General features: G+C 46.2%; 1 protein-coding gene and 1 pseudogene across 1 annotated transcript in view; both read left to right on the top strand.

Moving 5' to 3' along the window:
- The window catches only part of LOC141271883 (uncharacterized), a 235,008-nt gene that overhangs the window by 11,962 nt on the left and 200,772 nt on the right, over window positions 1-22,274 (top strand). The gene's annotated exons all lie outside the window — the stretch shown is intronic.
- Window positions 1-22,274, top strand: part of LOC141271432 (uncharacterized) — a 310,526-nt pseudogene that overhangs the window by 156,568 nt on the left and 131,684 nt on the right.

Genomic DNA, 22,274 nt, shown 5'->3' with positions numbered 1-22,274 from the left:
GATAGTTGTATTAGCTTTTTTAGGGTCTCTGGTTAAATGATAAATTAGGAATATACCAGACTTGGTGGATAGGTGATGTACCTCTGTAGTTATGGTCCTCTTCAGGGTGCAGGGAGATACAGAGAGATGCAGAGGGGTTCGCCCAAGGTTAAAAACCGTTTATCTCTGGGCAAAGTATAAGGTATGCCGAGTAGAAAAACTCATTGGTGCATACAAAAGTGCAGCTGTGCTTAGTCCAGGATATGTACAGTTAGGTCCATATATATTTGGACAAAGACAATATTTTTCTAATTTTGTTTCTAGACATTACCACAATGAATTTTAAACAAAACAATTCAGATGTAGTTGAAGTTCAGACTTTCAGCTTTCATTTGAGGGTATACACATTAAAATTGGATGAAGGGTTTAGGAGTTTCAGCTCCTTAACATGTGCCACCCTGTTTTTGAAGGGATCAAAAGTAATTGGACAGATTAAATAATTGTAAATAAAATGTTCATTTCTAGTACTTGGTTGAAAACCCTTTGTTGGCAATGACTGCCTGAAGTCTTGAACTCATGGACATCACCAGACGCTGTGTTTCCTCCTTTTTGATGCTCTGCCAGGCCTTCACTGCGGTGGTTTTCAGTTGCTGATTGTTTGTGGGCCTTTCTGTCTGAAGTTTAGTCTTTAACAAGTGAAATGCATGCTCAATTGGGTTGACATCAGGTGACTGACTTGGCCATTCAAGAATATTCCACTTCTTTGCTTTAATAAACTCCTGGGTTGCTTTGGCTTTATGTTTTGGGTCATTGTCCATCTGTAGTATGAAACGACGACCAATCAGTTTGGCTGCATTTGGCTGGATCTAAGTACACAGTATAGCTCTGAATACATCAGAATTCATTCGGCTGCTTCTGTCCTGTGTCACATCATCAATAAACACTAGTGACCCAGTGCCACTGGCAGCCATGCATGCCCAAGCCATCACACTGCCTCCGCCGTGTTTTACAGATGATGTGGTATGCTTTGGATCATGAGCTGTACCATGCCTTTGCCATACGTTTCTCTTTCCATCATTCTGGTAGAGGTTGATCTTGGTTTCATCTGTCCAAAGAAAGTTCTTCCAGAACTGTGCTGGCTTTTTTAGATGTTTTTTAGCAAAGTCCAGTCTAGCCTTTTTATTCTTGATGCTTATGAGTGACTTGCACCGTGCAGTGAACCCTCTGTATTTACTCTCATGCAGTCTTCTCTGTATGGTAGATTTGGATATTGATATGCCTACCTCCTGGAGAGTGTTGTTCACTTGGTTGACTGTTGTGAAGGGGTTTCTCTTCACCATGGAGATTATTCTACGATCATCCACCACTGTTGTCTTCTGTGGGCGCCCAGGTCTTTTTGCATTGATGAGTTCACCAGTGCTTTCTTTCTTTCTCAGGATGTACCAAACTGTAGATTTTGCCACTTCTAATATTGTAGCAATTTCTCGGATGGGTTTTTTCTGTTTTTGCAGCTTAACCCATTACTTGCCAAATTAGCAATTTTCATTTTTTGTTTTTTGGACCTAATTAGAAAATCTTAGTTGCTAGAAGCAAAAAATTAGGCTTCCCAAAAAAAGGACATTGGTAGCTATTGGGTTTTAAGGATGGCTTGTTTCACCTGCATGGAGAGCTCCTTTGACGGCATGTTTACTTCACAGCAAAACCTTCCAAATGCAAGCACCACACCTCAAATCAACTCCAGGCCTTTTATCTGCTTAATTGAGAATGACATAACGAAGGGATTGCCCACACCTGTCCATGAAATAGCCTTGGAGTCAATTGTCCAATTACTTTTGGTCCCTTTAAAAACAGGGTGGCACATGTTAAGGAGCTGAAACTCCTAAACCCTTCATCCAATTTTAATGTGGATACCCTCAAATGAAAGCTGAAAGTATGAACTCCATCTGCATCTGAATTGTTTTGTTTAAAATTCATTGTGGTAATGTCTAGAACCAAAATTAGAAAAATGTTGTCTCTGTCCAAATATATATGGACCTAACTGAACTTCACCAATGTGGTGGTCAGGCAACTCACTGTTTGGCGTTCAAGGTCTGCAGATCGTCGTGGTCTGGAGAGAGGAGAGATTACTCCTGTGGCAGAAGTATGTTCTTAGTGGGGAGAGGGGAGGAGCAGGGTCCCGGCCGGAAACCGCTGCTCCGTGCCTCTTTCTTCGGGCGCCTGTGTTCTGTGGTGCGCAAGGACCTGCGCTGTACACACGGCGGATGTTTAGGACCTGCGTGACGTCACTTTACTCAAGGTGTGCACACTTTAATTTATCACAGCTTGCACAACATAGGAATAAATCAAATCTCCCTAGCCGTACCAATGGTATATTTGCACCAGAAACTTTAACTTGAAGAAACAGGAAATGAAAAGAAATTGTATTATTCTAAAACGTGTACACTTTTCAGATGCACTCTGGTCACGATTCTTCAAGTTCAGCAGTGGAGTAGTCTTGATGAAGGGGGCGTGTTGGAGTCATTAAGACGCACACACCTCCATGTGCATCACCACAAATCTTACTCCAGTCCGGCACTGGAGTAAGATTTCTGGCATGAGGAATGCCACCGCTCATCATGAATTAGACAATCTGTTGCGTCAAGCCCCCATTCCACCCATTTTGGCATAGCTTGGCGAAACTGACATGAAAACGCCAAAAGTCCAACAATTTTTCTAACTTTTCAAACAATTTATGCCAGAATTCTGGTGTAATCCCTTTGAGTAATTGGGGTCTCTGTGTTTTTGATTGTGTGGTTTGAAAATATTATGACAATCTGATATTTTTATTAATAAACTATTTGATACGAAGGGCTCCTGTTCAAAGCTACAGACTGGTCGTAGCCAGTGGTGTTGGAGAGAAGTTGTGTGCGCATTGGTTGGGAAGAGCTCGAGCTAAAATTTTGAATCATGAACCCTGGTACTAATTTCACTCTGCACGTGCACCAAAGTCGTGGCTTATAATTACATTATCAGACTTCTCCTGTCTATCCTGCTCTGTGCTAAAGTCTATGCAGCTTTCAGGAATTGTGTGAGATGGACACCATCTAATAGCACTAAGTCACAGGTCCCTTTATGATTCTCCACCAAACTTTTTACCATAAAACGGTTACAGACACGATAAACCTATAAAAATGATTACACTGACATAGAAGTAAAAAATTGCAGATCAGTCTGCAGGTCTTACTCTGAGGTCTCCTGTTAGATTGTGATGGTTTATTCCAAAACAGTCCGTTCCTAGTTGAAATTTACTATATACCTTGCAATTTCGATAGAAATTTTCTATGTTATGTTCTTCAAAAATAATAAAATCAGTTCTATTTTTGACAGATGACTGTACCAGGAGATCAGGGGGATATGGGATGTCTTCTGATTTTATAGATGATGAATATGGGATCACACAAGATACAAGTGAAGAAAAAGCAATTATCCTAAAAATACCGTGCACACATCACAGCAAAGATTTGTCATCTGATCCTGTAAAACAAGTCCTACCTTATGATTCTTCACAGACTGTTAAGCAAAGTAAGAGTCCCAGAATGGGTAATGATCATCAAAAAGCTCATACAGAGGAAAAGCCGAATTCTTTTTCAGATTGTGGCAAACATTACAGCGTCAAATCAAATCTTGTTAAAACTGAGAATAGTCAAATTGGGGAGAAGTCAATTTCATATTCGAAATGTGGGAAACCTTGTAGTGGTAAATTAAATCTTGTTACACGTCAGAGAATTTATGGAGGGCTGAAGTCATTTTCCTGTTCAGAATGTGGAGGATGTTATAACCGTAAATCAGATCTTGTCAGACACCAGAAAAGGCACACAGGGGAGAAGCCATTTTCATGTTCAAAATGTGGGAAATGTTTTTACCAGAAATCAGATCTTGTTAGACATCGGAGGAGTCATATAGAGGCAAAACCATTTTCATGTTCAGAATGTGGAAAATGTTTTAAGGAGAAATACAGTCTAATTTTACATCAGAAAATTCACACAGGTGAGAAACCATTTTCATGTTCAGAATGTGGGAAACATTTTAGCGCTAAATCCTCTTTTGTTAAACATCAGAGACTTCACACAGGGGAGAAGAAATTTTCGTGTTCAGAATGCGGTAAATGTTTTGGCCACAAATCACATTTTTTTAGACATCTGAGCATTCACACTGGGTTGAACCCATTTTCATGTTCAGATTGTGGAAAATGTTTTAAGCATAAATCCTATCTTGTTAGACATGAGAAAATTCACACTGGGGATAAGCCACACTTTTGTTTAGAATGTGGGAAATGTTTTTACAATAAATCAGATCTTTTTAGTCATGAAAGAAGTCACACCGGGGAGAAACCATATTCATGTTCTGAATGTGGGAAATGTTTTAGTTTTAAACACTCTCTTGTTGTACATCATAGAACTCACACTGGGGAGAAGCCATATTTATGTGCAGAATGTGGGAAATCTTTTCACATTAAATCCACTCTTGTTGCACATCAGAGAATACACACAGGGGAGAAGCCATATTCATGTTCAGAATGTGGGAATTGTTTTATTAGGAAATGGGATCTTATTAGACATCAGAGAAGCCACACTGAGGAGAAAACTTCTTAATATTGAAAAAAGGAAACATTACAGCATTAAGACAAATCTTGATAGACATCAGCTAATTCACACAGGGGTCAAGTCATTTTTACATAATTTTTCCTTACATATTAAAAAAATATATATCATATCACATAATGAAGGTATATAGTGAGAATAGTCACACCCTCAATCCGAGACTTATTTTAGGGTACTTTCTTTATTAGATAATGATTATTTTATTGTAATCATATCAAATGGGTTGTCCAGTTAGAGCAGTGGATAGCTGATAACTTGCTGATGTCTGGACCCTCATTGATCAGAAGATCGGGGAATTTATAATCAACGTTACAAATTGGTACAGCAGTTCGAATGCTTTGCTGCTGCCCCATTCATTCTCTATAGGGCTGCTGGAAAAAGACTCATAGTGAATGAATGGAGCGCGGGTCTTGCCTGCACAATGCTGCTCCATTCTTCTTTTTTTTTTTTAATCATTTTTATTAAGAAAATTACACAATAACGTTTTTGCAAAAAAAAGGTCAGTTGAATAAAGAGATATTCAATGCTACATGGTATCATTATATATTATTGTTATACAATAAAGTTGTCATCTTTTAAGGATTCGATTTTTTTCCATTCAAACAAGCTAATACAACCCTCTCCACCCCACACTCCAAAGTACTATTTTTTTTTTTATGATGTATATACGTTAGAATATCTGCCATTCAGTTATAATAATTAGCTTACATGTGTACTGACCATACTTATAATATTTAACCTGGAATGATCATACCACAAGTGTTCATGAAACCATAAATTGCCATATGCTATCTCTCAGGAGTACTCCAGATGGCAGACCTGAAACATTCAACCAGGGTCCCCAGATGTTGTCAAATTTCTTGATCGCTATTCTCTTTCTATATACCCCTTTTTCCAACCAAATAATATTTTTTTGCTTACTAATTAACTCATTAACTGTCGGTGATTGAACGTCTAGCCAATGTTGTGCAATAAGTTTGCATGCTTGATACAATGTTCGCAAAAGACCTAAAGCCATCGTGGATTCAAAATCGACAGAATCCCCCAAATATAACAATATGCATATTTTTGGGGTCTGCTTGGATTTGCACACCAAATACCCTTTTTTTTTTTTTAAAAGATAGTGTATTTTTCCAGTAGGAGCCCAATCTCCTCCACTCCCAGAACATGTGTAACACTGCTGTTCCATTCTAATGAGGTTAAAAGTTCCACGTTTTGCCAATTGGCGCAAGACCAAGTGGTTGGACCCCCACCGGTAACAAATTGTCGCCAATCTAGTGGTTAGGCAATATCTAGTTAATAGGATTGTCCTGTTAAAATAAGTTTACACCCCCTGAGCCAAGCTTATCATTTGCGTATCCAAAATACTGCTGTACTATTTTGTGCTAAGAAAAGTCTCTGTGATGATACAGAGTAAAATCTTAATAAGCCAGATGTTTAGATTTGTTAATCCAAGAGAAATACCCTATTATCTTTGTGTATTTATGTCTGGTCAATAAGAACAGACCAGTATTTGTATAACCCTGAATGTTGAATTCTCTTCCTTTGGAAACAATCATGTTTACTATTCTAATGACCAATTTTACTAAAAGCCAGCTAGATGTTTATTTACAATAGCTCCTGTGATACCAACTATGTAAATAGATTAGCTCAAACAATGATAGCTGAGCCATGCACTTTTACCTCTTACCTGTGCCTGATGACCTTACACAGCTGTAAATATAAACAGGAATGTCTGTAGTGCTGCAAGCAGAATCAAGGAGCATCAGAAAGACTTTACAAGGAGAATGAAAGACATTATTTAGGACAGCAGATGGATTGCATGGCATCCAAAGAGACACTGATTTGAATTCTATATGATTCTAACCCAAGGGTACAGCCCTAACTGGAAAGATACGGATCTGCTCCATTAACCATCAGAGAGACCATACATACATTTTGGGGAGTCCAGGAGAAGACAAAGAAGTCACCTGGCCTCATGGATATGTTGTTTGTGGTTGTTAGGAGGGACCCACCGTTCGCCTAAATCCCATGTAGACATTTTAAGTTTCCAGGAGGGACCCACCGGTAAACTGGCCCCATGGAAAGTCTCGGAGAGGCAAGATTTGGACCCTCCGGTCTCCTGGTCTTGTACCTTGATGGACTGCTAGCTTCCTAAGCTTGCCACTACCTTCACTCTGTGGGGGCCCTCCAGAAGCGGGGGGGCACTAGTTGAGGTAGTCGGCCCTGGAATTCTCCAAAGTTGCAGCTGTTCTATCCCAGGCGGTCGGAGGAGGAAGGGTGAGACTGTGTAATGTTGTACTATCTCGGGTATTTGCTGGGACTGTTCAGTGTGTTTATTGTCCGCTTTGTAGTTCAATAAGGGATGCTGTTTTACCCTCACCCTCTGTTGTATGAGTAGGGCTATGCCCACGGAAGACCCCGGATCTTCACAGTCTTATTCAGCAAATCGGTATGATGTAATGACTAGAGATGAGCAAACCCGAACTGTAAAGTTCGGGGTTCGTACCGGACACCTAGTGTCAAGTCCATGTTCAGATTTCAGCACTGTTCACAGAAGTCCGTTTTTAGTTCTGAGTTCGGATGCTAGATGAAGTTCGTTGAAAGGCTGCAGCGCAGCCAAACAACAAGTTTTTCGAGTGTGGGCAATTCCTTGCCATCACAACCATGCGGAGTATTGGCATGGCTGTGATTGGCCGGTGCATCACGTGACGCGGCCTGTATAACCACCGGATCACAAGTGATGATGAGGTCCTAGACCCCACATGGAGTCAAGGCCATCCAAGTGACATGCGCAGTTTGGAGGAAGAGGTGGTGGTCACGCTACCCCACCTGCACAGCAAAAGGGGGAGCAGAGTGCAAAAGCCCCCTAGCCAGTACGTTGGCTGCTACTGCCCACCGCACAACGAACTGAGCACACCAAAGCCAGCTCAAAGGAGATCACTGGCGTGGTATTTCTACAGGCAATGTGTTGACAAGATATGGGTGGTTTTCACGCTGTGCCGTCAGAGCCTGAAGCAAGGCATAAATGTTCTTAACCTGAGCACCACCTGCATGATGAATGCAAAGCACGAGCTGCAGTGGAGTACATACCTGAAAAAACAGGTAAAATCTGAGGCTCCTCCTGCTCCCTCTTCTGCTGCGGTCTCCGCCTCTTCCTCCCATTCATGAGCAACAGGGCCACCTGGCTCCCAGCAAAGAGAGGATGTGACAGCACCACCACCAGCAGTGTCACCGAGCATCTTCACACTGCCCCATGGAAGCGTTCAGCTGTTCATCCCCCTAACACTGGAGAGAAAGAGGAAGTACCCCACTACCCACCCACAAACCCTTGTCCTGAATGCCAGCATTTCAAAATTCCTGGACTTTGAAATGCTGCCTTTCCGGCTGGTAGAGACGGACACTTTTGAAAAACTTACGGCGGTAGCTGTCCCACAGTATGTAGTGCCCAGCCGCCACTACTTTTCCAGGCGGGCCATCCCTGCATGAATATGATGTGGACAAAATCAGGTGTGCACTGCGCAATGCCAATGTCTGCGCTGTGGCATCACTTCTGCTTTCCTGCTCGCTGCCTCATATGCGACGTACCCACAAGGTGGAACTCCACCTTGCATACTATATTCTTGAGAGACTGTGTGAGCATCAGCAGGCGATAGTGAAGTTTCAGCTGCAGCATGCACGGATGAGAATAACACCACTTCATGACCAACAAGTGGGCCTCCAATGTGTGCCATGTTGCGCTGCTTCGAGTACTCCACGAACATGGCCAGCTCTGATGACGCCACCATCAGTAGTACTATCCCACTTCTATGCCTCCTTCAGACAATGAAGGATGAGGTGGTGACATAGGAGGAAGAGGAGGAGGAACAGGGACCATTCGCACCATTATAAGGCCAGTCTTCCACACATGGCTCGGAGGATAGGTTCCTGTATCAACAGTGGACAGGTACGCAACTGTCCAGCCAGGGGACAGTTTTTTGGAGGAGGATGATGAGGAGGAGGAACTGTGTTCACAGCAGGGTGGCACACAAAGCAACTCACAGGCATCACAGGAGCATGGTTGGGGGATACAGACAAATACATCTCCCACCGAGGACAGCTTGTCTTTACCTCTGGGCAGCCTGGCACACATGAGTGAATACATGCGCAACGATCACTGAGTTGCCTGGATTGTTGCCAGTGCTGATTAAAGGGTGGCCACCCTGCTGGATCCCCGCTACAAGGTCAACGTGCCATCCTTACTTCCATTACTGGAGTGTGATCTGATAATGCGGGGATACAAGCGCACGCCGGTAGACGCACTACTGACGGTGTCCCCACCTGACAGCAGGGGCTCATTGGAAGCACAAGGCAGAGGAGGAAGTCGCCAATTCGGCTGGGGCACCGGCACCACCTCGGAAGGGAGAGTTACCCTGGCCAAAATGTGGAAAACCTTCCACAGCACGCCACAACTTCCAGCACCACCATCTGATATGGCCCATATTAGCAGGAGGCAGCGTTTCAACAACATAGTGGAAGAGTATATGTCCACACGTCTCCCCATACTGTGTGATGGATCTGCCCCATTTAACCTCTGGGTCTTCAAATTGGACACATGGCCTGAGCTTGACTTTTATGCCTTGAAGGTGCTGGCTTGCCTTGCGGCAAGCACGGCAGGGATGGTGATCACAGACAGGCGCATCCGTCTGTCCACAGCCAACGTGGTCAAGCTCACATTTATTAAAATGAGCCTGGCATTGATCCCACAGGACTTGTCCGTACCTTTGGCTGACTAGAGAAATATACCAGCCACATCCAGCCATTGTTATACTCCACTGCAGTTTGTTCGATCTGTTTGTCATTCGCAATGTTTTGGAACTTCCCCAAATAAACCCCCCTTCCCCCACAAAAACAGTGTTGGCTACCTCCTCCACCTACATCACCACATCTACCTCCTCCTCAACATCTCCCTCCACTTGCACCTCCGTCTCCTGGTTCAAAATTATTAAAATACATTTTTTTTTAAATTCCCTAACCACATTTGTTTGCAGGGCAATTGTCCTGCTCATACCCCTATTTTGCTTCCTTTTGCAGCCCCCTAGCCCTTACTACAACCATTTTACAGCACAAAAGTTCGGGTCCCCATTGACTTCTACGGGGTTCGGGTTCAAGTTCGGGTAGATTTCTGGTACCCGAACCAAACTTTGGACTACACTTCAGTTGAACCCGACCATCCACGGGTCCGCTCATCCCTAGTTATGACTGCCCCTTAAGAAGACTTAACAGGCATATTCAGGATGAAGCTGGTACTTCAGATTAGACCACCTCATAAGGAAGTGCATTTATTTCAGCTCAAAAGGTAGAAATATCAGGACAGGCCCATAGTAGTTGCATAACATACTGTATGTGTCCACACATTGTAAGGTGCACAAATTCTCAAAATCCTTACAGATTGCCGGAGGCCAAGTGGGAGCTGAGAAGGATGCATGACTGAAGCGGAGTGGAAGATCATCTGCAACGCTAAAGATTGTGTGAGGGGTGTTCAATAATTTACCTACCTGAATATGAAAATAAAATTTTCTGAGAAAATTGAACTTTCTACATTTCAATGTAACTTCATTAACACTTATTCCACTTTGTCTCCAGTGATCGGATACCCTCAGAATAGAATGGGACTTATTGATGCTGCAAGAACCCTGTTACTGCCTCTTTAACTGATAGCAGCTTTTGATTTGCAAGACTTGTGAGCTGCCATATTATCATAGTCATGCCAGTGACTCGCACGGTTTGTAAGCGCTAACCTCCTCGCTGTGTGCGATGCTCTGCTCCTCCAAGTGTCAAACCATCTTTCTGAGCTGCTTCATGCAAACTTTCAGCACTGCTACATCCTCCCTTTGCTGGAGAGTCTCCACTCGGCTATAAGGAGGCATGGCCAGACTTTAGGAATTTAAAACCACTGTGTCCTGCATAGTTTTGCTTCCCTGGCATATCCCCTGCCAGCAGTGGATATATTAGGCAGCTCCTCCCTCCACACATTGCCTGGGCTTAGGTTCTAGTTGCAGTTTGTCTCTAATACCCTTTCAAGGTGCTTTATTGTTTAGACTCTGACGTTACCGACCCTGCTTGTTTATTCGTTTTGTCTGATCTCTCCACTTCTGACCCCTGCTTCATATTTTGAACCTGTGCTGCCCGCGCTGACCTCGAACTTTCTGACCACATCTCTGTCTTCGCCTTCTGTACTTTCGTATTTATGCATCTCAGCTCCGGGTACTGCCCTGGAGTGGCACCTGTTGACTTCCCTATTGGCCCAAGCCTATCCTCACCATCAGAGGTCCTAGTGAAGGACAGGTAGTCACTTAGTCATGCCCCTCCAGGGTAAGCACGCCAGTGTCGCAGTGGGTCTACACCAACCGTTGTCACAGTTGTGAAGCAAAATCACACCTGCCGACAACTTCCCACAGCATTTCTCTTTGATTCCTACAGATAATGCCTTCATTGTTGAAGCATAGGTGTCTCCAATAATTGTTGTCTTGTGTGGCATGAAGTATATTAAAACGCCTTCTCTATCCCAAAAAAACTGTTGCCATGACCTTTCTAGCTGAATGCTGGACACAAAATTTCTTTGGAAGTGGTGACCCCTTGTGCTTCCATTACAAAGTAATTATTATAGTATGTACTGGTTATACAGTTCCCTCTGGTACTGCAAGATTTACACTGGTTGTAAGGAAGTTAAAAAAATAACTGTCACTCATTAATCACAGCCTAGCTGTACGATTGCTTCCATATATGTCCTTCTCAGATACACTCTGGTGTACGCGGCTGTGGCCCATAGTGAGAGACCAGACTAATCTGGCACCACCCTGGACTGCTTCTCCCCACACCATTTTAGTTTATTGACAGGCGTCAATCTGTGTACATAGCTAGAGACCTGTGAATCAACTAGTGAGGTGTGGTGAGAAGCTGACCGGGGGTGTCAATGGACTATTCTGGGCTCTACCTATAGTCCCCATACGATCTTCAAACTATGTTTTTTTTTTAAACACTGGAGCATTGTAGAGAAAAACATACTTGGCTGCAATCAGTTCTGCCCACTGGAAAGCAGAGGAATAGAACAAGATGCATTTGTATGTTCAGTGATACACTGGTGCGGTGCCTAGTGAAGAATTAATCCAGACTATTGGAAACCCAACCTCAAGAGGAAAGGATGCAAAGTTCCAGAAAAACAGTGAGAGGAGGAAAAGTGTGCCATTACAATGTGAGACAAAGAGAGCAGCAATCGGACTCAGTGTGCGCTCAGTGTAATCTCGTGAGATACAGTATGGCTTTTTTTGGGGGGGGAGGGGGGGGCAGGGTGGAGAGAAGCAAAAAGTCACTGTAGAGTGACCAGGCCGGAAGCAACATAGTGTCTGTAGCTTCTCAGGCCATTTTATCACCTTTCGTTTAGCACTTAGGTTATAGTAAGGAAGCATGTGGGAAGCATCTGCTCGTTTGTTTCATTATCTAGAATTGACACCTATTTTCTTATTACTCTATATACACACTCACGATGTTTTATCTATCTGGGGTAGTCTCAATTACCTGCTCATATATGGGGGAACTGCCGATTTTCACACGAAATAAGCCTTTGGTTGATAAAAGTCATATCTCCATTTACAACAGCCTGTTCTAGAATGTAAGAGAGAGAATATTATGCACAACTTTTTATTCCATTCTACAAACTGACACGTATTGGAACCCAGAAGGACCCCCACAACAGTAAAAAGGATATGTCTGCTTACATTTGTATCAGTTAGGGCACAAACAGACTGCTGTATAACTTGTGCGATGATCGTATCGCACTGAACGGACTAGCCCAGAACCTCTCCTGACCTGAGAATGACAGAGTGATCTATGCAGCTGTCAACCACAGGTCAGGAGAATAGACAGCCAGTACGGTTTATGATGCGATCCTCGCACGAGTAATACGGCCATCTGTCTCTGCCCTTAAGGAAAACAACAGACAAGCAGAAAGCAAGACTGTAACCTAAAAACCATTGGCTTTTCTAGGAACCCTTTCTCCATTATTTTGGCTTGTTTTGCTAGAAATTTTTGCCCATTCATCCAGAAGACCATTTATAAGGTCTGACACTGAAATTGGAGGAGAGGCCGGGCTCACAATCTCTATTCTAGTGTTGGATGGAGCTGATGTCCAAGATCAATGAGGCCGGTCATGTTCTTCCAGTCTTTAAAAACTGTTTCTATCTGTCTCCCGGTACGTTCCCTGTATCCATTATCTGCTGTGTATCCACTGATACCTGCTAATTTCATTCTATCTGTCCTTGATATGTTTTGTCCAATCTGCATCTCAATCCTTTGATCCCAATACACACTGGTCCCTATCTGTCTGTTTCCTGAATTCATTTAGCTTCTGTGTCCTAATTACCCCCCCCCCTCCACCCATGCTTTTGTGAGCAGTGTCCCTGCGACTCCTCACCTCCTGCACACCTGACTCACCTAATGTGCTGGTCAGAGCTCCATAAATCAAGCAAGCCTAGCCTGGCACAGACGGTCTGGCTTTTAAAGGGTTGCTTTTTAAGGGGCTGAAAATGAAATATGCCAGAAGTGACCAGAACGTACGGATAACTATCTACTTTTTGTACTTAGATTCTCTTTCTCATTCTCCCTTACACTTTCGTCATGCTTACATATGCCCTTACTGTTTTTGCCCCACTAATCCTCACTCTCCTTCGCTATCCCCAAACCCCAGCACCCTCTAACCAAATCATCATCTCTCCTTCCCTCCAACATAAAACAAGCCGGACACTCTCCTTCTCCCACCTGCTCTCCCTCTCTCTGCTTCTCCTCACTGCTGGAGACATATCACCCAATCCTGGACCCCCAAAGCTTGCACCCTCCACCAATTCCCCCACCTATCGCATCAAGCCAACTGCAAACTACCGCAACCTCTCTTACGCAAAACCGGTCCCCCTGACTCCCACCCCGCTGCTCCCTCTCTCTGGAGCACTCTGGAATGCCCGCTCTGTCTGCAACAAGCTCCATTTTGTCCACGACCTCTTTACCTCTCGTCATCTCTCCTTCCTGGGCATTCCAGAGACATGGCTAACACCCTCTGACACTGCCTCCCCTGCTGCGCTGTGTTATGGTGGCCTCCACTTCACCCACACTCCTCGCCCTGGAAACAGACATGATGGAGTGGGTCTTCTCCTCTCTAACAACTGCACCTTTAGCCCTACTCCTCTTCTTCCCTCCCTTACTCTCCCTTCTTTTGAAGTCCACTCTGTCCGCATTTACTCTCCCTCCAACCTCCAAGTGGCTGTGATATACCGAACTCCAGGCCCGATCTCTGCCTTTATTGACCAATTCTCCTCCTGGCTTCTTTACTTTCTCTCTGCTGACCTTCCCACAATCATCATGGGCGATTTCAACATCCCCACTGACACTCGCCATTCAACAGCATCCAAACTCCTGTCGCTTACTTCATCATTTGGACTTACTCAGTGGTCCTCCTCAGCCACCCACACAGACGGACACACACTAGACCTGATCTTCACCCGACTCTGCTCCCTATCTAACCTCACAACCTCCCCCCTACCCCTATCTGACCACCATCTACTCACATTCTCATCCCTGTCCTCCCCACCTGTCACCCATGTCCGGCAACTAGCACACCCCCGCTGAAACCTTGCACATCTAGACACTCACACACTCTCTGACTCTGTTCTACCACTGACATCCATATCCTCACTCCATGATACAGACAGCGCCACCGCTTTCTACAATGCCACTCTCGCATCAGCTATTGACTGGGTCGCCCCTCTTGTGCATGGCAGAGCGCGACGAGTCAACAGGCAACCCTGGCACAACAACCTCACTAAACAGCTTCGACAAGCGTCCAGGGTTGCGGAGCGGCGTTGGAAGAAAACACATACTCAAGATGACTTCACTGCATTCAAACAAGCAACATTTGCATTCAAATCAGCACTCACCTCTGCTAAACAGGCCTACTTCACAACCCTCATATCCTCCCTATCCTACAACCCCAAACAGCTATTCAACACTTTTAACTCTCTCCTCCACCCTCCACTGCCCCCTCTGACCTGGTCATCTCTGCTGAGGAGTTTGCCACACACTTCAAAAACAAGATTGACCAAACACGGTAAGTCTTTACTGTCCGACCACCACAACCGCTTTGTTTTCCACAGCATTTCCCTACCCCCATAACCTTCCTTCCCAACATCACGGAAAGAGACCTTACTCGTCTCCTCTCCAAATCACACCTCACCACATGTGCACTCGACCCCATCCCATCCCACTGTCACGCTGTCTCTGTATACTGGAGGTAGGGGGCCAAAGCTGACCCTAAGCTGGGGCCCTGACTAATCCCTCAACCTGGAGGTACTGTTAAAGGTACAGAGGTCCAGGCCGCCAACGTAACCCCTACCTCCTGAGGATCCCTGCACCAAAGTAATCTAGTCCTGAGAAGGACCCCGATCACAACAAAAGGGGACAAGTAATAATATGCCCACACACAGTACTTAGACGAACGAGACAGTACAAGGGAAAAACCAAAACCACCTTGCATACAAAAACTACACAACTACAACAGAGGGAACACCAACGGGAAAGGAGATAAATGATAAAGCGAGGAAGGGAAAAAACTCTCCAAATACATTTATCTCTGAAACTCCAAAAACCACGATCCGCTCTGTTAGTCTGAATGAAATGCTTTCACCGACACTTCCCTAACAGACCAGCAGGCATTTGAAGGAGTCTCACTACAGCAGCATTGATTGCAGCTGGGCGAGGCTGGACCTCGTCTAGCACAGAGAGAGAGAGAATTAACTCCCTCACTGCTGAAAAACACAAAGCACCAAAAAGTCAGCTGCGAGAAGTCAGGCTGTGTAATCGTGACGATCTTCGTGGTGACACACCCGTGACAGTACCCCCCCTTCTACGAGGGGCCTCCAGACCCTCAGGGCCAGGTTTATCCGGGTGAGTCGTGTGGAAGGCCCGAACTAATCGGTCTGCGTTAATATCCGACGCAGGAACCCACATCCTCTCCTCAGGACCATACCCTTTCCAATGAACCAGGTACTGAATGGACCAGCGATTAAAGCGTGAATCGATGACCCTCGATACCTGGAACTCCAAGTTACCCTTGACCACCACTGGAGGGGGAGGTAAAGGTGACGGTACCACCGGCGCCACATACCTCTTAAGCAACGATCTGTGGAACACGTTGTGAATTTTAAACGTAGGGGGGAGGTCAAGACGGAATGCCACCAGATTAATAATAGAACTGATTCTGTACGGCCCGATGAACCTGGGACCCAGTTTCCAGGAGGGAACCTTAAGTTTTATATTCCTGGTAGACAACCATACCCGATCGTTCACACTTAGGTCCGGACCAGACACTCTCCTCCTATCAGCCATACGTTTGTATCGGTTCCCCATAGTATTCAGATTCTTCAGCACCCCTCTCCATACTGAAGCGAGTGATGAGGAAAATCGTTCCTCCTCAGGAACCCCCGAAGAGCCCCCCCTACTGAAAGAACAAAACTGGGGTGAAAACCATATGCCCCAAAAAACGGGGACTTACCAGTGGACTCGCTCCGCCTATTATTAAGAGCAAACTCTGCCAGAGGTAAGAAAGAAGCCCAGTCCTCCTGGTTCTCTGACACAAAACACCGGAGATATGTCTCCAAGCTCTGGTTCATACGTTCCGTCTGACCATTGGTCTGAGGATGAAAAGCCGATGAGAACGACAAATGCATCCCTCGCCGTGCACAAAACGCCTTCCAGAACTTGGACACAAACTGAGACCCCCGATCAGACACCACCTCGGAGGGTACCCCGTGAAGCCTCACAATCTCCCCAATGAACACCTGCGCAAGAGTTTTAGCATTAGGGAGAGCCGGAAGAGCGATAAAATGTGCCATCTTTCTGAACCTGTCCACTACAACGAGTATGACCGTTTTACCCGAAGACGGAGGGAGGTCCGTAATAAAGTCCATAGACAGATGAGTCCAAGGACGCTCCGGGATCTTCAAAGGTAAGAGGGCCCCAGACGGACGGGTATGTGAGGTCTTAGAGCGCGCACAAACCCCACAGGACGCGACGAAAGTTACCACCTCCTTATGTAAGTTAGGCCACCAAAACCGACGCGAGAGGAGATCAACAGTTGCTCTACTCCCAGGGTGTCCTGCAAAAACTGAGTTATGGTGTGCCTCGATCACCTTTTGTCGCAACTGATCTGGAACAAACAGTCTCCCCGGAGGTCCAACAGGGGCGTCCCCCTGAGCCTCCAATACCTCCTCCTCCAGCTCAGAGCATACTGCCGAAACCACCACCCCCTCCTGAAGGATATGAACCGGGTCGTCCGTATTCCCGGCCCCAGGGAAACTACGAGATAAGGCATCCGCCTTTACATTTTTTGACCCAGGACGGTATGTAACGACAAAATTAAACCTGGTAAAAAACAATGACCACCTAGCTTGTCTGGGATTCAGACGTTTCGCGGACTCCAGATATAGCAGGTTCTTGTGATCGGTGATGACGGTGACCGGATGGACTGCCCCCTCCAAAAAATGGCGCCACTCCTCAAAAGCTAACTTAATGGCCAAGAGTTCCCTATTGCCGACATCGTAATTCCTCTCAGCGGACGACAATTTTTTAGAGAAGAAGGCGCACGGATGCCACTTACCAGGGGACGAACCTTGTGACAATACTGCTCCCACCCCTACCTCGGAAGCGTCTACCTCTACAATGAATGGCTGTGACGCATCAGGTTGAATGAGTATGGGTGCCGAGGCAAAACATTTTTTCAAGGAGGAGAATGCTTGACAAGCCTTGTCAGACCACCTAGAAAAATCCGTCCCCTTTTTAGTCATGTCTGTGAGAGGCTTAACCATGGACGAGAAATTACGAATGAACTTCCGGTAATAATTAGCAAACCCCAGGAAACGTTGTAGTGCCTTAAGATTCTCTGGCCGATCCCACTCAAGAACTGCCCGCACTTTCCCAGGGTCCATACGAAAACCGGACGCTGAAACCAGGAAGCCTAAAAACTGGAGTTCCTGTACGGCGAACACACACTTTTCCCATTTGGCATACAGTTTATTATCCCGCAAGATCTGTAACACCTGCCTAACGTGCTCCTGATGAGACACCAGATCCGGCGAGTAAATTAAGATATCATCCAGATATATGACAACAAACTGTCCCACCAGGCGGCGAAAAATGTCATTAACAAAGTGTTGGAACACCGCCGGGGCATTTGTCAGACCGAATGGCATGACAAGGTTCTCATAATGCCCCTCCGGAGTGTTAAACGCCGTCTTCCACTCATCCCCCTCCTTCATCCTAATCAGATTGTACGCCCCCCTGAGATCCAACTTAGAGAACCATTTGGCGCCCACGATCTGATTAAAGAGATCGGGAATAAGTGGGAGCGGATACGGATCTCGGACCGTAATCCGATTAAGTTCACGGAAATCCAGGCAAGGGCGTAGGCCTCCATCTTTCTTCTTAACAAAGAAGAACCCCGCAGCCACCGGTGAAGATGAAGGTCTAATATGCCCCTTAGCCAGACTTTCTGAAATATAATCCTTCATGGCCTGCCTCTCAGGACCAGAAAGGTTATACAACCTAGCTTTAGGTAACTTGGCCTCAGGGAGCAGTTTTACAGAACAGTCATACTCGCGATGAGGAGGTAGTTCCTGACACCCTTTCTCCGAGAATACATCCTCAAAGTCCGCCAGAAATGGAGGTAAGACCCAAGGAGTAACCGCACCGATGACCGTGTTCATGCAGTTTTTATTACAGAATTTACTCCATTGGCTTATCTCTCTGGTTTGCCAATTAATAACCGGGTTATGCTTAGTTAACCAAGGAAGGCCCAACACTATAGGAGTGGGAAGACCCTCCAACACGTAGCAAGACAACAGTTCTTTATGTATCGACCCCACTTGAAGTTTTACGTCATGCACAGCTTGCAAAAAACTTCCCTGACCGAGAGGCCTGGCATCGATCGAGAATATGGGGATGGGTTTAGCCAACTCACTCAATCGCATACCTTGAACCCGGGCAAACCGAGCATCAACCAGATTAGCCCCGGCCCCACTATCCAGAAGAACAGATATCCTCTCAGTTCTCGTACCCACCACCACCTCCGCCGGTACGAGAAACTGAGACGAACCTAGGGACGAAATACCTACTCCCAGATTGCCGTCCACCACACAACCTGGGATCAACAGTTTTCCGACGACTCTTCACTCTGCAAGGGACGGGATGGACACCCCCCAATAAAATGTCCCTTTCTCCCGCAGAAGAAACACCTTCCTGTCTTATGGCACACCACCGGTCCCCTCCCCCGAAATGATGTCCCTCCTAATTGCATAGGCTCCTCTGGACTGACCAGGGGAACCACCATATGAGGGGACCTTGTAGGAGGTGGAGTCATCACAGGGGGTAGAGTTATCCCGCACCTCTCCCGAAGCCGTCTGTCAACGCGAATAGCAAGGGCCATAGCGGCTTCCAGTGACGCGGGAGAGTCATACTGTGCCAACACATCCTGTAATTTGTCGGATAAACCTTGACAAAACTGGCTCCTAAGAGCCGGGTCATTCCACTGGGTGTCCGTGGCCCACCTACGGAACTCCGAACAGAATTCCTCCGCCGGACGATCTCCCTGCTGGATCCTACGTAACTTAGACTCAGCAAGGGAGATCCGATCTGGGTCATCATATACGAGTCCCAGAGCAGCGAAAAACCTATCCACTGACTGGAGAGCCGGGGAGCCCGGGGGAAGAGAGAACGCCCAAGATTGTGGGTCCCCTTGTAGGAGCGAGATGACAATTCCCACCCTTTGTTCTTCACTCCCCGATGACCGAGGCCGCAGCCGAAAGTACAACTTGCATGCCTCCCGGAAAACAAAAAACTTGTCCCGCCCCCCAGTGAACCTGTCAGGGAGAGCTACTTTAGGTTCTGGTCCGGCTTGCTCCTGAGGATACAAAACCTTGGACCTAACGTCCGCCAGCTCCATGGACAAACTCGGCAACTGCCGAGCTAGACCGGCTACTGGATCCATGGTAGCTGGAGAAAAACTAAGTGGTCGGTGAAAATGTCACGCTGTCTCTGTATACTGGAGGTAGGGGGCCAAAGCTGACCCTAAGCTGGGGCCCTGACTAATCCCTCAACCTGGAGGTACTGTTAAAGGTACAGAGGTCCAGGCCGCCAACGTAACCCCTACCTCCTGAGGATCCCTGCACCAAAGTAATCTAGTCCTGAGAAGGACCCCGATCACAACAAAAGGGGACAAGTAATAATATGCCCACACACAGTACTTAGACGAACGAGACAGTACAAGGGAAAAACCAAAACCACCTTGCATACAAAAACTACACAACTACAACAGAGGGAACACCAACGGGAAAGGAGATAATGATAAAGCGAGGAAGGGAAAAAACTCTCCAAATACACTTATCTCTGAAACTCCAAAAACCACGATCCGCTCTGTTAGTCTGCATGAAATGCTTTCACCGACACTTCCCTAACAGACCAGCAGGCATTTGAAGGAGTCTCACTACAGCAGCATTGATTGCAGCTGGGCGAGGCTGGACCTCGTCTAGCACAGAGAGAGAGAGAATTAATTCCCTCACTGCTGAAAAACACAAAGCACCAAAAAGTCAGCTGCGAGAAGTCAGGCTGTGTAATCGTGACGATCTTCGTGGCGACACACCCGTGACACCCACCTCCTCCCCAACGTCACCCCCACACTCATCCCACCCCTAACCCATCTCTTCAACCTATCACTATCTTCTGGTACTTTCCCCGCTGCCTTCAAACATGCCACAATCACACCCATCCTCAAAAAGCCATCCCTCGACCCAACCGCCTTGTCCAGCTATCGCCCCATATCGCTGCTCCCATTTGCCTCCAAACTCCTTGAGCAACACGTTCACGCTGATCTTTCCTCCCACTTTTCATCTAACTCTCTCTTCGACAACTGACAATCCGGCTTCCGCCCCCACCATTCCACCGAAACTGCCCTTACCAAAATCACCAATGACTTACTTACAGCCAAAGCTAACAGACAGTTCTCTGTACTCCTTCTTCTTGACCTGTCCTCTGCTTTCGATACTGTTGACCATTGCCTTCTACTACAGATCATCTCTTCCTTTGGCGTCAAAGACCTTGCCCTATCCTGGATCTCCTCATACCTTTCTAACCGCACATTTAGCGTCTCCCACTCCCACACTACCTCCTCACCCCGCCCCCTCTCTGTTGGAGTCCCTCAAGGCTCTGTCCTAGGACCCCTACTCTTCTCAATATATACCCTTGGCCTGGGACAGCTCATAAAATCCCATGGCTTCCAGTACCATCTGTACGCTGATGACACCCAGATCTACCTCTCTGGCCCAGATGTCACCTCTCTGCTGTCCAGAATCCCAGCATGTCTAGCAGCCATATCCTCCTTCTCCTCCCGCTACCTCAAGCTCAATGTGGACAAAACTGAACTCATTATCTTTCCCCCATCTCACATATCTTTCCCACCTGATCTTTCTATCACAATAAATGACATTACTCTTTCCCCTGTACCGACAATCCGCTGCCTCGGAGTAACCCTTGACTCTGCCCTGTCCTTCAAACCCCACATCCAAGCTCTCACCACCTCCTGTCGCCTCCAGCTCAAAAATATTTCCAGAATTCGTCCTTTCCTCACCCCTCAATCTACTAAACTGCTTGTGCATGCCCTCATCATCTCCTGCCTCGACTATTGCAACATTCTCCTCTGTGGCCTACCTGCTAACACTCTCGCACCCCTCCAGTCCATCCTCAACTCTGGTGCACGACTCGTTCATTTCTCGCCTTGCTACTCCTCTGCTACCCCCCTTTGCAAATCCCTTCACTGGCTCCCATTTCCCCAGCGTATCCAGTTCAAACTACCAACACTGACCTACAAAGCCATCCACAACCTCTCTCCTCCGTACATCTCTGAACTAATCTCCCGATATATTCCTTCACGTAACCTCCGTTCCTCCCAAGACCTCCTTCTCTTCTCCACACTTATTCGTTCCTCACGCAATCGCCTCCAAGATTTCTCCCGAATATCCGCCGTCCTATGGAATTCTGTGCCTCAACACGTCCGATTATCCACCACACCTGGATCCTTCAGACGGAACCTGAAAACCCATCTATTCAAACAAGCTTACAGCCTACCATGACCTTGCTTCCTGCCACCTCAACCAACAACACCGGAATTACTGCAACCCCTCAACCTACTGTCTCCGTCCCTTTCCTGTAGAATGTAAGCCCGCAAGGGCAGGGTCCTCTTCCCTCAGTACCGTTCTATCATTGTTAGTTTGTTTACTGTAAGTGATATCTGTATTTGGTATGTAACCCCTTCTTATGTACAGCGCCATGGAATCAATGGCGCTATATAAATTATTAATAATAATAATAAAAAAAAAGAAACAACTATGTATTTATTGACCTTGTAAAGTGGGGCATGGTCATGGGCAACACAAAAGGACCTTCCCCAAACAGATCCCACAAAGCTGGAAGCTACAATTATCCACAATATCTTATATACTTCCCTGGCACTAAAGGGCCAAGATCGACCCTTAATAACAAGCCCATAGCATTCACCTCCACCAAACTGTACAGCAGGCACAA

The sequence above is a fragment of the Phyllobates terribilis genome, unplaced genomic scaffold (genome assembly GCF_046119375.1).
Source record: "Phyllobates terribilis strain yellow unplaced genomic scaffold, ASM4611937v1 Scaffold_5__5_contigs__length_657084704, whole genome shotgun sequence".
Classification (NCBI taxonomy): Eukaryota; Metazoa; Chordata; class Amphibia; order Anura; family Dendrobatidae; genus Phyllobates; species Phyllobates terribilis.
The sequence above is the reverse complement of the archived record's forward strand: the minus strand, read 5'-3'. Positions and strand labels throughout refer to the sequence as shown.